The sequence below is a fragment of the Chlamydotis macqueenii genome, chromosome 10, assembly GCF_036417535.1.
Source record: "Chlamydotis macqueenii isolate bChlMac1 chromosome 10, bChlMac1.mat, whole genome shotgun sequence".
Classification (NCBI taxonomy): Eukaryota; Metazoa; Chordata; class Aves; order Otidiformes; family Otididae; genus Chlamydotis; species Chlamydotis macqueenii.
In genome coordinates, this window is record NC_141565.1 from 17,550,391 (window position 1) to 17,567,232 (window position 16,842).

Sequence of the window (16,842 nt, forward strand, 5' to 3'; positions counted from 1 at the left end):
ACAGTCCTCCTTTTGCAGGCCACGATTTCTCAGAGTTGTCCATCTGATAGAATGATTTTTTTTCAGGTAAAAGTTGACTTTGAGCAGAGGAAGCACACATTCTCTGACACCAGAAAGTGCCTGAACCAGCCAACAAGAAGCAGAAATAACTTGTTCTCAACTGAAAAAAAAAAATGTGAGCACCACTGCCAGGGAAGCAATTAAGTCATTGCGGGGCGGGGGGGGGGGGGGGGGGGAATCACTTTGATTTTGCAGATATTTATCCGTGGGCATGCTTGGAAGAACTTTGATAAAACCTTCTTGACAAGTACTTCTAATTCCTGACTGCAGCTCAGAAATGTATGAGGTCTTTCCCACATGACATCTTTTCATGGACCATTCATTGTCAAATGATTTTTTTTTTTGTTTTTCCCACCATGTGGCAATATAGTCCAGAAAAAAAAAATATACATCAGATTGAGCATCAGGTTACTGACCTGCTTCCCATTATTTCTCATCTGCTTGCTTTGTCAGACGGCTGTCCGTGATTCAGTTAGAAATGAGGGCTAGAAGCTCACCTCGATTTGAGGCAAACTACCCATAACCTAAAGTATTGCTCAGAAGAATACGCAATTTCTTTCTCCCACCTGCCATTGCTCTTCATTTCCTATTTCATTTCATTTTCATTTCATCTCATCCCTTCTCTTTCACACTGCTTAATTATTTTCATCCATCTCTATTAGTCCTTTATCACCACTGCTGCCCCACGGACAAAAGAAAAGCAGCTGTGCTGTCAAGGCCCAGTTCGGGGAGCTGTTCCCTCCAACAGCAGTGATTTATGTGAGCTTCTTTCTTTGCCTTTTTACTTGGAAGGCGAGATCCCAACCTTGCTGTGGCTGCTGTGCCAGCAGCTCCCTATATTTGCACTGCCCACAGCAGCTCAGGGCCACAGGGTCCATCTCAGGTGTGCCCTAGGGCACAAAGCAGATGCTACTGGTACTTGATTTGCAGCAGAGGAGTTAATTGTCAGCTCCTCACCTTCACTGAACCTGTCCTGTTTGTTGCTTCTACAGTCTCATATATCTTGACTGGAACCAAGAACTCAGCACGCTGACTAGTAAGGTCTTGTGATTAGTTTATGTCTCTGCAAGAGGAAAATGTATCACTATTGATTTGATCAGACTTTTCTTGGACTTGAAATAGCAAGTGAAGAACAGGCCAAGTTGCCGTTAAATGCACAATATGGGTTTCAAGCACAGACACGTTGTTAGGTTTTTTTCTCAGCTCTTTTTTTTCCCTGGTGCTCTTTCAGTTGCATTTTCTTTCCAGAAGACTGTTTAGATTTGTAGAGCCTACATGGTATCTCATGTAAGGTGGTCTGGCAGTTTCACAAATCTGGCACCGAGTCCCTAAAGCCCTATTAGTATCTCACAGACACTGAGGTAACGCAGAGCAAGTTAGGACTGCTACAGGCTGAAGGTCATGGTTTCCGCGACATTCCTGCGCTTCAAAAAAATCTTCCCTGAAAGTATCTATCTTTGAAACAAAACATCAATCTTCAAAGCATTCGGCAAAGTGAAGAACCTCAATACTGAATTAATGCTGAAGATCACCTAAAAATCAAAATACCTAAAATACAAAATGGATTTGGCCCTTGAATTCAAGCCCTTAGTCAAATCTTCCACCAGCTTTTTTTCTGGAATAGTAACTGATGGGTCACCTTGAGACCCATTTGAGTCTTAGTAATGAACATAAGCAGGGAAGGAGACCTGTCACAAAGGCACCACTGCCTTTTTCTTTTTAATATGTCAGACAACTTTGATTTATTTACAGCTTTAGCTCCTGTAATCTGTTTCTGATTCTCTGATTTGAGCAGAATTGAATGAAGATTTCAAAACAGTGGGCCCAATTTTTCCCTGTAGAAGTTGTGTCCATATAACCTGTGGCTTCTGCCTTGTAATGCTCTTCTCAGTAGCATCTTGTTACAGTCAACACCAGCTCTAGGCAATAGAAACTGAAACAGCCAACTCTGAATTGATAGTCCAGGCATTCACATATTTTACAAAATAAAATATGTGTTAGATGGTTTAATTCTTAATTCTAGCCTTTATCCTTTAGTCACTGGCCTCAATGGACAGTACAGCAAAGTTTCACCACAGCCCAGCAGGGTAAGGAGAAAGATTGGGACTGGAGTAAAATGGAGAAGAGTTCTCTACTGACATCAGTGTACCTGCTGCCTAGAAAGATTCTCCAGACTGAAGTTGCTGAATTCACTCCAGAGGACTGAGTAGTAAGGGTCAACATCTGTTTTCTGCCGAAGTACCTCAGCTTCCTCCACACACGGATTTGACCCACAGTATTTGCTGGTTCATAATGTTGCTTTGCAGCCCCACTCTTGAGTTAAGAATGTATTTTATTTTTCTTAATAATTATTTGTATTGTGGCTTTTGGAACTGCGTCTTATATATAATCCATGAGACCTTGGAGTTAAAGATGGCCCTCAAAAGCTCTCAAATCTTCCACAGTGGCTTTTCTCAACAATAACATCTCAACTTTGCATCTAGCAACAACCTACAAAAAATATTTATGATAAGATCACAATACATCCCTTTCTCCACCGCAGAAAAAAAGCTGTGAAGGAAAATAAGGATGATGATTGATAGAATTTCTTACAGTCAGTGCTGTTCAAGACCTGGGGGCAAAATAAGGAAGAGCAGCCCAAAACTTTAAGAATGGTTTAGCACATAGCTGTCATTGATCTCTAGTCCGTATGGTCCTCCCTTAATACTCCACACATCTACCTGGACACTACAGTAAGTCTACCTTCAAGCACCTCCTGTAGCTATACCATTCAAAGCCTTCAGACTTGCAAAGGAGCCCCAAAAGCCAACCACACCCACATGAAGTAAGCATAGACCTGGTCGGTGTGCTGCTGTCTCCAGTTTCCCTTTCAACTGCTGCCTTATGCTCCCAGCAGAATTTCACCAGAATAGCCATGGGAGAGTTGTTCTCTGCAATTGCTGTGAGACATGAAAGTCATCTTATGCTTGAATAATTGAGGCACTCGTGTCTACCAACAGCCTGTTGCTTTCTCTAGTCCTCATTAACCCACAGCAGCCCTATCTCAACTTATCTAATTAGCCCCTTGCAATCAAAGGCAGTGGTTTGGGTAGAATTGAAAAACAGGAGTTCACAACAGGCAAAGTTCTTGATCAGAATTATTACTATTTTTTCAAATCAGACCCAAAGTTTGCATAATGAGGATTTCTGGAAAGATATGGTCTATTACATAGAAAAGCAGTTGTTCGTCACTAATTGACTCCATCCTTCAGAGACACTTTTTCACAGACACCTAGAATCAAGATTTCTGAGCACATACACGCTTAGCATTAAGTTAAATGAAAATTGAAGAACTGACCTGAAAGCAAAGATTACCAACCTTAACTTTCAATTTATCGGAACTTTACCATGATTTAAACACAGGCTGCTCTGCTGAAATAAAGATAGTTTCTACCTTCAGCTCTCGATTTTCTTCACTGCCCTACAATCCATGGGCTAAACCAAGTGTGAAACAGTACCCATGCTAAGTACCTGCATACCTCAGTGCTAACTTTCCTCACCAGCTAGCACTAAGATGCCCTGAAACACAGGTGAGTCCTTCAAACACAACCCAACATCCACCAGTGTGAATGTTTGGTTTCAAGTTTATGCAGTATAGAGGCAAAACAGACTTGTAATGGGAGAAAATTAATATTAAAACCAGTGCCTGGCCAGCAGAAGATTTACATCGTACAGATGACATACATACAAAGAGAGTATATACAATGGCTATACTGATCATTTCCTTAGGATTTAGAGAAATGAGTAACTTCAGCTTTGCAGACTTCATGGCTGCTTGATCTCACTACAGTAAACAGCTCCATATTTTTCCTTTTCATGTTTTATCCTGAAGCAACAGAGCATTACATTAATTGACTTGTCTTATTAATTCAATAAGCTGCTTCCAAGATGAAATGCTTAGCTATGCTTGCTTGTTTTTGGCACTTTTTGGTTGTTGGAAGAAAAGCTTTAAGGCTAGAATTGCTCTGATGTTTTCCACAGTTCACTGAATAATTTTATGCACTACTGAAGATTTGCCACATTTGGAATTACTGCAAACTACTACTTTTCATCGTATTATAATTTAATTCACACTTTTAGTATGATAAGAACACATTTAACAATTTGGATATTAGAGAAGTGTATTTGTTCTGCCACAAAGTTATCCTTAAGAATTCGTTATAGGCCACTTACTTCTTTCTAGGATTTATAATTCGGACATAAGATGCATTTAGAAGATTAAAGATGACATGGAAGCCACTCCATTCAAATGAATTATATGCAAGAAAATTCAGGGAGAAAAAATTGACCTTGCTGTAAATATAGAGCAAAAATTATTTACTGCTAACTTGAAGAAGATTGAGAATTTTTTGCTATTTCAGCAAGTTATTGGAGGGGAGGTGAATGTATTTTAAACTTTGAGAAACTTGAATCCCAATAAAGATATCTAACATTCCTTAAGGGGAAAACACTCATGTAACTATGTGGATTCTTAGATTTCAACTTCTTTAGGAAACATGAACTCTGGGTTCGCCTTTCAAGTAGTGAAAAACCTGGTCGGTTTTTTTTGTTTTTTTGTTTTTTTTTTTATTGAGCTTGTTCTTTTTCAAGAAGGCTGTCCAGGCGTTTTCAACACTCTTGTCTTTGAAAACTTGCCTTCCATCTGTTGCCATACTCTAGCTGTGTCCATACGGTCTGTTTTGAAGCAAGGTAGAGCATGGTCATGCTTGCTCAGAGCATGGCACACACCTTGGAGTGACACAAGCATCACTCATCTTGTGAACGTCACCCTTCAGCAGCCATCGGTGATGTGCCTCAACCTCTCCATGTCCCTTGGAAGGATCTGTCACAGTGTGAGCTATTTCTCCAGAGGTAAAACTGTGTCTCCATGTTATTTCTTGGACTTGGAGTGGAAGCTCATCATGAAGCCTCTAAGGTGAGACCTCTGCAGGATAACTGTGAATATTTTCCCTCTGCCATCACGTTGCAAGGGGCTGTGGGCATCTTCAGCCTCTCTGATGAGGAAAGAGGGTAAATGAGCTGTCTCCCTAAATCCCTGCTCGTCACATAGCATTCACCTGAGCCCCTTGCAGAGCTCCTGGAGATAGCGCTGTGTTTAAGTGCTCCAGGGGTGATGCCTGGCCTGGGCTGGGATGCTAGAGAGAGCAAGGGCTGGACACAAACAGAGTGAAAACCAGACTGGTACAAAAAGGAGTCGATCCCTGGAGAACCAGATCAGATGTTACTGCTCCTAGGAGTAGGAAGGCATGTCTGCAAAAACTGTTCTTCACAACCTCCCTCATCTGCAGAACGAAAAATTTTGTCCTTCCCTAAGTACAAGTCTGGTAGATTTGTGCTCAGAGGTAATGTTGGTGTTTGGGGCAGTGACTCCCACAAGTATGGGTTGGTGCAATGGGTGACAAACCTTCTCACCACAGTTATTCTCACTGCTGCAGCAAAACTGACCTGGTTAGCACAAGGCTTTGAGTCAAAATAAAGACTTCACCTTCAGTGAGGACCTATTTTAAAATGAAGGTTTCTGGCCTTAAGAAAATAAATCAAAACATAATTTACACTCAGAGTGACCTGTAGGTGTTTGCACAACAATTAATACCCACAGTTATGGTAATGCAGCTGGACACATGGCAATAGATCTTTTCCTTCAAACATTTTACCCTTACAGCCACTACCTCTAACTCCTCATTATGTGTCCCCATACTCTTCACATTTCAAAATTATCATACTAAGCAAAGCTCAACGCACTGTTTAAATGAGTAAGGAACATCTGGTGAACTAAGACTGCTGGGACTCTATGGACAAATAAAGTTGTAGCGCTTTTCCTCTGTATATGGAAATGCATTGTAAATTAAATCTACAAATCCTCTGAAAAGGCACAGGTCAGAAAGCAGGTGGAGAAACGCCATCATTTCTGCCAAGGTCAAATTCCACGCAGCTTAGCTTAAAGTTAGTGCATTTTCATGCACTCAGTCGCAAAGCATTGTAGTGTTCACTCATTATTTTGTATTTTAATGGTTTTCTAAAGGTGCTTGTGACATCATATTTCGGCCTTCACAAAATACATATCAAATATAATATAAAAAATGACAGGTCTTGTGAGTCTGAGAGTATTTCTCCCCCAACTTTATTTTTTTTCCTTTCATTTGCTTTAAAGAAATGTGAGATAATACTGAAATCTCAACCCAGAGCTGCTTGAAACTGAACCACTGCCTGCTGATCTACCTTAGTTTAAAAAAAAAAAAAAAAAAAAGAACAAGAACACGTTGTGCAGTAGGCCATCTGCCATGAAACATAAATGTCTTGTAACAGCAATGAGCCGAGAGCCATGAACCACTTAGCCTGAGGGAGAGTATGTTTCAGCAGGGTAAGCAGCAAGGAAAGCCTCAAAGAGATGGGTGATGCTCCCTTTCAGCTCCAGCTGCCACAAAGCCTGCTGAATTCCTGCACAGCCTGATAGCTCCTGCTGTGTCACCTCTTCACCTCTGCTGTCACGCAGACAGATTGAACTCTTGGGAAGATGAGAGGGACTTTTGTCAGTGTTACTCTGTGGTCAGACATCCTCTGTATCCCACTGCGCCAGGAGATGATGCCATCAAACCTGGAGGTTATCACCACCTCCCTGATGTGCTGGTGCTCCTCTGGCACAGTTTGTCTCACACAGCAGTACTCATGTTGGTAGACCTAAGGTCCTTGCAGAAAGTGAGGAGAGGGCACTACAAGCTGCTGTTTTGCAGACCAGAGCTGTATCTGGAAGGCAGAGATGCCATAGATGTGCCAGTCAGCACTGACACCCATGCTGTTGCTGTTATTCTGATCCCGCACAAGACCACGTGTTTGCAGAGCATTCACAGACATTTCGGCTTTTGGCATTGCATGGCAAAGAGGCAAAAGGCAGGTGGAGAGTGCAGCTTACATTGCTGCAAGAAGATTTACCACCATTTTCTGCCAAACCCTCAAAACACCCTTTATTTCATGTACATCTGTACATCAAGAGTTACTCTGGCACACCTTACAGCCCAAATGTCAAATGGGATTAATATGAACCAGTAGGAAATTTCAAACTATTTACTCTGGAGCAGAGCTAATAACAAAAGACAAACAGCCTTCAACACAAAGTAGGGTTATCTCAGGTCACAAGAGCCAAGCAGTATCATTTTAAAACCCCAAAGGGAAAATTTAAGAAAATATCTTCCAGAAAAAAAAATCCCTGCTCTTGTTACCATTTCAAGAACAAGTAGCAGGAACAGGACACCTTTGTCTTGTTGGTGTAATAATGGGACTAAGTGTATGGGAAGGTTGAGTGCTAATTATTTATTGGGTGATGAGTGATATTCCCAGGCGGATATAAAGGAAGAGGTTGAAAGGGGATAAATGATCCCTTGGTTTTCTCCTTTCAAGAAATTGTTTAAACAGAGGCATGAATAACAGGACTGGCGGGACTGAATCTGCAGATGGCTCCAGTGTCAGGGAACGTTTCTCTGAAAGCCAATAAATATGTGACAGTCTACTGTTTTCCCAGGCCATTTAACTTCATCTTGATGACTGTTTTGAGCTAAGACAATGATCAATGTAGAAGGGCACACCTCCTCCTTAGCACAGCAGCCGGTACCGGGAGAGCAGCACTGCCGTTACGGCACATGCTATCCCCCAGCTGCCTGCCCAGTGCTCCATCTCCTCCTCCACCCACCGTGCCATTCCCCCAGGTAATAACATGCAGTAGTTCTGCTGCGTCGTCCGTCCAGCCGCCCCAGACTCTTCCCCTTGCTGTCTCTGTTATCCGTGTGTGACTCCTCAATGTGCTTCATCCCTTTCTGGACCTGCCGGTGCCATCTGCCTCCACAGCTCCCAGAGCAGCACGTGCTAGCACCTCCCTGCCCACTGCACAAAGAAATTTCCTTTAAATAGCAGCCTCGTTCACCAGGTGCCTCAGTCCTAATTTTGAACCACATGATGAACAACTCTACATCGGCTGCATCTCCCACTCTCATGATTTGGTAAGCCCTGGCCATGTCCCCCTCAGTCTTCTCTGCAAACTGAGGGTTCCCAGCCCAGTCCCTCAATTTGCTGATATATCTGGGGATGTATGTGCTTTAAGCCACCAGCCCAAAACTCAACTAAGGATAATCCTCAGCTTTACGCCTGCTGATTTCTCAGCTCCTGCTCCATCTCAGGAGACCCCTTATGTCCCTGAAAATGCAATCCTGGAGCCTCTTTTTTACCTACCCAGCATGGAGATCTGTGACATGGATCAACGAAGTTTCCATCCCTTCAAGCAGGGCTCAATGCAGCTGAGAAGAGAGGAGAGCAAAAATGCTTCATATCTGGGCAAAACACATCTTCTGGCTCAGGAAGGCCTGGAGCTCATTTTGTACTGGCTGAGGGCTACAAACGATGGTGGAGAATCGCTCTGGCAGTTCCCATATATGAGATTATCTGACACAGCTGATACTAATCGACGCCCAAGGGCAAAATGACTGGTATTAACATAGCTACCCTCTCAACACCATGAAAAATAAGTCCACCCTTTGTGTATTCCTACGAGGAGAAAATAAAGCTAGAAACAAAGTGCTTAAAACCCTGTATTTGTCAGACTGATCCTGTTTAATTAAACAGGAAATTGCAGGGCAACTAAATCAATCTTTACAAAGAAAAGCTGTTTGTCTGTTTACAGAAGAGAAACTTGTGGTGATTTATCTTAAAGAATGTAATTGCCTCATGATTAATAGTGACCAGAGATAGTCAGAGGGAGGAAATGAGGAACAGGAGCGAATTTTCTTGGTGTGTATTCAAAGCATAGCAGAGCTACATGTCCCTGCCACAGTAAGTATTAAACAACCAGAATTTTCTGGTTTATACCAGGAAACTGCTGTTGTGCTACTGTGGCCAGAAACAGCAATTTTTGTTCATAAAACCAGATAGGAATTAATACTTGAGGGACAGTTGGCCTTCAGATAAATCTATCATCTTGCTTAAAAGGACAGCCTGTGCTTTTCATAACACGATCAGGGTCTTCTTGCAGCCATTCATCTCAGGATATCCTCAAAAATATAGATCGGTGGTGACAGGATAGACAAATGAGCATGTCAGGGGTATTCTTTCATTACACTTATTTACTTGTGTGCTGAAGTATTCCAGCCTGACAAAAGCAGTGTGAGTAGACAGTGGGATGATGTGACTGTCCAGAGAACAGCTAGTTCACGGATAGCTTCTAATAAAGCTGCTCTATTATACCACTAATACAGCACAACTTCCCATTTTAGGGATCCTCATTATCTCACAAGGTCTATTCATAAATTGCCATTCTGTTCTGTCGTTGTCTATTAGGTTTGTGGTTTCCAGGAATGACTGTTGGAGGATGTGACTGCTTCCATTAAAAATAAGGGTTATTTTCTGAGCGCAAGTCTGAGGTCCTTCCCTCCCTGAGACACGTCTAGATTATATCCACACAAGCCAATGTTCAACCTGAGTGTCCAGTTGGCACCACCACTTTTTGGAGGTGCCCAAGTTCAGCACGTCTCAGGAGCGTGTTGGTTTAGGGTGAGCTGCTGGCACTTACCTGCCCAGTCTGAAGAACAGAACATGGACCTGCCTTGTAGCTCCATGGTTAGGTTAGGTCTTCCCCAGGAAGCATGTCCCCAGGCTGCCTCACCACAACAGGTTGAACATACAGCGAGTTTCCTGAAGTGCTGCTGTTGGCCTCTATTTTCCTGCTGAAGATGAGCCATGCTGCAATGAGGAACACAGGAGAACACGCATAAGCACGCAGGATACTGACTCTTTAAGCTGCTTTTGGAGGAAGCTTTGAAATTTCCCTGGATATTTTAAGGAAAAAACATACAAATCTCCCAGCAGCTGAGAAAAGAGCCTGGAGGTCCCTTTCTCCCTAGGCTGAAGAGTCTGGTTCCATCTTGGCTATTCCCTTTTCCTGGCCCCATTGATTTTCTGTCTTAAGTCTTCAGTGTCCCAGCAGAAGAGCAAACAGGTCCCTTTTCTTAAGCCTGGCATGGCAAACGTGCGCTTTACAGCTACATGGTACCCAAATGAGCACATAGCGGAGTGAAGCATACTAAACACTTCAGCAGCCCCATCCTTAAGGGTTGCATCTCAGTTCTGAATTCCACCCCAGCTGCAGGACACCTGCAATAGAGGCAGGGACTGAACCCAGATTAACTGCATCTCAGTAAAGGACCTCAACTGCTAAATACCGCTTTCCATTCCAAAGCATGTCTGCTCAGGGCTTTCCAAGAGACAAATTCAATTCATTGTTCAGTACTAACAGGGCTTAGAAATGTGAATTTCTCACACAAACAATAACAGATACCATGGCTGCAGAGTGTTGGTAGGACAGTAAGACTGTGAAACCTCACAGTTTAAGCAAATGAGGAATTTTTATTATTGCTCTAAGGTGGCTTGCCCTGAGATGAAAGTTTGAAAGACTAGTAACGCCTCTGAACGAGGTGTCTTAAACTTGGCCAGCATGTAAGAGGACTACTATTACAACTGTTTCACTGTTTTGCTGTTGTAGCTGAACTGAAGCAACACACTGCTCATTTTTTCAGCTCAGTCATGTTTCATCTGCACCTCCAGCAGGACAGCTCTGATCCCGAGAGTTAATGCTCTCTCCCTAGCAAAGTGCTTTGCTAGCATTTCAGTCCTTTACATTAAAGCACACGTTATTCTCTCAGATACACTTTTTTCCCCCCCATTTCCTTTAAATGACTCAAGGAGAATCTGCTCTCAGTCTGTTGCAGAAAGGAATCCATCTGGTTTTAACCCATAACCTTTCTGTGCTTTACCGGCCTAAAAGGCTGCAGATTCACATTTTAGAGCATCTATCTCCATAACTTAGGGATGGCTATAAAACATTGTCCAAGCATATCTGCCCTCCTAGTCCATAGATCATTTACTCATTATTTATAGGCAGCATCCCAGCTACCTATTCAATGAGTGCTTTCATTACTATGCCTCCATATGAAGCCACTCAGCTAGACTAATATCCACAGATTGCAATATAAATTCCCTATTAAATCCTAACCCTTTTAATTACTCAATCCTAAATACTCTCATTTCTTCCTCTGTAGGTTCCAAAAATATCTAGCACACAAGGATCTCACAGCCACCCTCATTGATCCCCTGCCACTACTTAATTGAATTACAACACCATAAATAATCTGGAGGCTATCTCTGAGGCACCCCATACTATTTTCAGGGATGCTGCCTGGCGGGTGACCTATTTGGAGAGGTCCAGATAGGTTTCTTGGGATTTTCCTCAAGCTGATTATCTCCATATTCCCTGATGGGCCTTTGTTGCAAAAGCATTCTCAAAAAAAAAAAAAAAAAAAAGTGCTGAACGATTTAATTTATTAACAACCAATCCCAAACAAAATTCCCAGGGTGGAGAAATACTGAGCAGATAAACCTAAACTTCTGGAACAGAAAGCACCAGGACAGTAAAGTGTTTTAAGATGGGGATCTGAATTTTTCAGCTAGAGACCATCTTCAGGCAGTGAGTGGATTATGGAGCCTGTGCAGGGAGCCAAATGCAGAAGGCACTTATTGCCAAGTACCTTCTGGCATCCACAGACATAATCTCCCAAAAAAGATTTCCACCACAAAGAGATGCTTCACAAATACAGCCAGAAACATGGTTTCTTATCGGAATTAAAACTTCAAGGGCATGAAGGCTAATCTATTGGCAGCAGTGGGTCTACACTTCAGGTAGATGGAGTGCTTGTGCTGTATTGTAGCCCCGCAGCCACTCAGCAGAAGGCATTCAGAAAACTGCTCTTCTCTTTGCTTGCGCAGCTGCTGTGTGGATGCCTGCCACTCTTGTAAGACAATAGACGCGATGCTGGAGCAGTCCTTCGTCCCAGCCCCATACCCACAAGCACTATCATATCAAGCAGAGCTCTTCAGAGTGGATCTATGCAACACACATCTCCTTTTGTTATCCGCCTGCTCAAATGAGCATCTTCTGCTGTCCTGGGAAGAGATCCAGCTCGTGCCCCTGAAGAAACCTTTTCCCACCTCTTTGTTCCCCAGGAAGCAGATGCTGCTCTCCAGTGAGCTGGACCCCCTGGCACCGAGCGGGACCATGTGCCATTCAGAAGTGGGAGGCCATGCACTTTGAAGCATGACAACCATTTCATCATCCAGCTGCCTCATCCCTCTCCTCCCCTTTGTTCCCCCCAGGTTCAGAAAACTCAGTACATTCTGAGCCCACTTTTTCTAAAATAAAACGCATACATATTTTTCCTACACTAGTTTCTGGAAGAATGTGCTCAGCCATAGGAGCCCAGGGCCTGCTGGACTGGCACAACGAATCCTTTCTGTGCCAACATCTCTGTCAGCCAATGCTTCTCGGCCCCTTGCAACCTCAGCTCCAACTTCTGCTCTCTCCTGCATTTTTCAATACCTTTTATATCAGTAAAATTGAAAGGGGAGGGGGAAACAGTATTGCAGCTGTTTTCATCGTTAAAGTGGAAAGCCTGTCAGCCTCGTCAGCATTTGTAGAATTACTGAAAGACTGGAGAGCTGACACCAGGGTGTATAAAACAAATCCTGTAACAGGGAAGTGGCAACTTAAAAAAAAACACCAGTATCACCGAGCAGTGACAATCCTTTGGTCAGTCGCTCCTGCAGGGCCTACCCAGAGCTTTCACAGCAAGACAAGCTGTCTACCGCAATAAATTCCTGCTCTCTCCCCGCACGCATCATCTCTGATACATTCAGCACAGGACAAACATGCCCTCCCAGCTGGTTTCCTCACCCATAAACACTGGGAGCATTGGTGGCCAAGGTCTGATGCCTGAGCGTTTAAAGATTTTAACAATTTTGTGCCACAGCTGGGAACTGGCACTAATCTGAAGTAGCAAGAAACAAAAGAGCGGTCAGACAGAGTCAGCTTTCCCAGGGAAACTTGTCTGGGCTGATATGCGAGCATCACAAGGCAGCTCTGAAAGAGAAGAGATGGTCTTGTGAGCCAGGAGCAGGGCTGAGTGTTTCCAGCCATCACTAAAGACTTCCTCCAGCACATCACTTAACTTCTTTTTAACATTAACAGCTTTTTTTGGTCTCCTCTTTCCCTCTGATCAGTATGTAAACACTTCCCATCTGCCTTTCTTCGAGAGCATGGCGAGGCTGGGGATCCCCAGAGCACGGGGCGCAGGCTGGGCTGTGGCCAACAGGAGGCTGGGCGCGGTGTGGCCCCTGCACGAGAGCCACATGCCACCTCCATTACCAGAAACTCTCCCAAAATAACAAAAGTTGGGAGAAATGGGCTAGTGAAGCTGCATTAGTACCTCTGTGTGAGCACGCCTAGAGAGTGCTGAAATTGGCCCAAGAATTTGTGTGCATGTTCCCAGCCTATAAATAAACTTAACCTGGCCGGTGAAGGCTAAATAAAATCAAATGACGTTTTCTTTGTCTCTGCTTGAAAGCATTCATATAACTGCCAGCTATCCACTAGCCTACAATAACTTGTCTCACTTCCAATGTGACCAAACCAAACCAAATTAAGACACCCTGTGTCCTCAGTGCATTTGCACTGGGCACTGACACGTACTGAGACCTCACACGTTTGATAAAAGATGAGAACAGTTTGTGAATGGTTCAGAGCAGGTTAGAAAGCTTCCTGGCTTAGTGCTGTTTTTCGGGTAGACTGTCCAGCACAACCACTGTGCTCTCACCACTTAGCCACGCAAACTGGTGGGACTGGTCTGCCAGGGACTACCTCCAACCACAATTCTCCACCTGCTTCCGCTTGCATCACTCCTGCCTGTCCTCCACGTATATGGCACCGCGCTTCGCGAAATGTATGCTCCTCAGCTTGCAGCGACGTGGTGGTTCTCACTGCCTTGACATGCAGCTCAGGGTTTTGGTGTCCTTTCTTCTTTCTCTCCAGCCCATCAGCTGCTTCTCTGAGTGCCCCGTGCATGCGAGCGGGGGCACGTGTCCGTGCTGCCAGAGGATCACAGAGCTGCTGAGACCCGGTGTTTTTCCCAGCCTCTCTGTTGCTCTGTGTGCGTGTGGCTTTGCGTAACTAGAAACTGTTTGGTTCCTGATGTATTAATACATAATACCTACACTGGCGAGCAGCTAGGTCTCCCCTCCCGCTGCTTGTAGAGGACCTTTACATCTCCCCTGCTTCCCGAGGAGGAATTGGGGAAAAAAAAGCCAAACCTCAGGCAGGGATGTGCTCTTTTTGCCTTCTTATCATGCACAGCTCTCCACACACGAGGTCTCACAAGGAGCCTGAGTCAAGCCTTATCCTCACCCCAACCTTCAATTAAGGAAAGAGCAAGCAGGGAGCCTTGGCAAGCACCAGCACTGCACCAAAGCCCAGAGCTGTCAGTGCAGCTGTCTGCAGTGAGCTCCCGGGAGCCAGCTACTAATACTAAGAAAACAAGGGCAAAGAGACCCAAAACAAACCCCCGAGCCCAAATTAAATAACACTAAAGTGCCTAATGTAAAGTCCTGCATGCCAAGGCGCATGGAAGGGAGACACAGCGCCTGTGCTGGGCAGTCCCATCTGGAGCACGGCTGCAAGACCATCCTCTGCTCTCAGCCAGGAGACAGGAGGAGGAGCTCCCACAGGAATGGCTATTTGAGGCCGGAGAAGGCAATCAAATGCAGAACAACTCAGAAGGAGACAGAGCCTGGAGCAACAATACTCAGTGATTATCCTCACCTGCAGCTAACGGGCTGCTGCTCTCCATTTGACCCACTTTCTGCTAACTACCCCCAGAAGTTTCACCCAGCCCATGGGGAGAGCCTGCACCTCCGTCTACTGAGCATGAGACAGCCATGGAGGGCTGAACCCAGCTAGAACCTGAGCTACATCCTTCTGAGCCAACGGCAGACACAGCCTGGCATTTTCAGTTCCAAAGATTTTGTTGTTGTGGTTGTAAATACCATGTGAGTAGCAATTTAGGCTCGCTAACTGGATCTGGCCTGCTTTATCTACCCTCGTGTTACAGTATCAAGTATCTAGTTGACATCAATACCTGGGTTTACAACAGACCAAAACCTTCTTTACAAAGCTTCAGGGACTCCTGAGGTGCACTTGAGGCTGGGTATAGGACTGACCTGCACAAAAAGACGAGAAAACATTTTCAAGGGCAAGTTCTACCTGTTAAGTTATCATCCACTCCAGTGCCAAGGGTGGTGAAAGTGTCAGGGAAAGGGAAGGGATGAGGGGGATGCATGATGCTCTGGGTACCTGGCTGGCTTTACCTTCCCAGAGCAGTGAAATCCCACCGCTGCCTCCGTGCTCTGCATCACCGAATTCCCAGCAGCAACAGGATCAGCCGTTCTGGCCCTTAAAGGAGAATTTAAACTAGGTTAACCAATAAGAAAGAAAAAACCAAAACCAAAAACAATCCGTTAAAGAAGTAAGTAAACAACCTCTGCTGAATGACTGATGCATTGGAAAGTTACACAGCCTAACGAAGAGCACTATGAGCTGCTGGCATTATTGCGTTTGCTGTGACCTTAAAAAAAGAATAGCTCCAGTTGTCTCCAGAGTACAGCACTGTATGTTCTTGGATTTCTAGCACTAGCGGGAGCACAAAATCCAGCACTGATTAAAATCGTAGAAGCTTTTGCTTCTACACTGAGGAAAAAGTGAAAAATGGATTGCATTATAGACATTTTGACAGAAAAAATATTTGCTTTCTCGGGGGAGATATAATGTGTCAGTCATCTAGTCAAAGAGCAGAGAGGCTCACTTCTGCTCAAACGCAGTTTCAACCAGGCCTGGTTTTACTGTATTACACGTTTCACAGTACGTGAGCCCAGGCTCTGAGCAAACACCTCCAAGAAGCCCCGGAGGGCAGGCAGGGTTGTAATCAATGAAAGGGCTTGTGGTAGCAGAGGTGGCCGGGGAAGAGCACATCTGTGATGAACAGTTCATGAACCACTCATGAGGCAGCTGTGTTGTGGCTGTGAGTGCTTGTGGAGCTGTGGACCAGCAAGGGCTGCAGAAGATGCCCTCCATAGATGTTTCCTTCCATCTTGATACCATCTCCATGGTGCCCCACAGAGAAGAAAGGGGATTGCTAAAAACCTCCAGTACCACACCAGCCCTTCAAGCATCGCTAGCCCAGTTCCCTAACACATATCTTATATCATAACTACCAAAAGATCTTGGTTTGTGACTCAAAGCACCAGAAAAACTGTCTGTGCAGCCATGCCTACGTGAACATTGGTTGTACTTAACTTCCCTGGTCTAAGAACATTTAGCAACAGGATTGCTGTGGAAATAAGTCGGATTCAACAAAACCAGCTTCAAAGACAGCAGCAAATTTCAACTGCATTCTCATTTCTGTCGAGAAGCTGATGGTGGGTATTGTGCCATCTAATGTCAGTATTCAACAATATGTAACTAATTATACCAGAAATGAAACAATACATTTTCAACTTCATTGACTTCCAGTTGCAGCTTTATTAAAAAAAAAAAAAAAAAAAAAAAAAAAAAGAGGTCTGTCTGTTTGAGATTGAATTAAAAGATTTAAATGCATATTTTCAGATTTTATACCTTTCTTTCATATTTAATCTTTCTTTTTCAGGTGTAGTTATAAGCCTTCAGGTGATCAGAAGTCTTATTCTTAAGATATTCATTCATTTTGGAAGGTATATGAGAAGATTTTAGGAAGGAAAAAGTTAAGTTTCACCTGCTTTCTCCCAGAGTGCATGAGAAGAGGAATACAATGTTTTAATTAAATGTATTTATAGAACAGAGTCTGG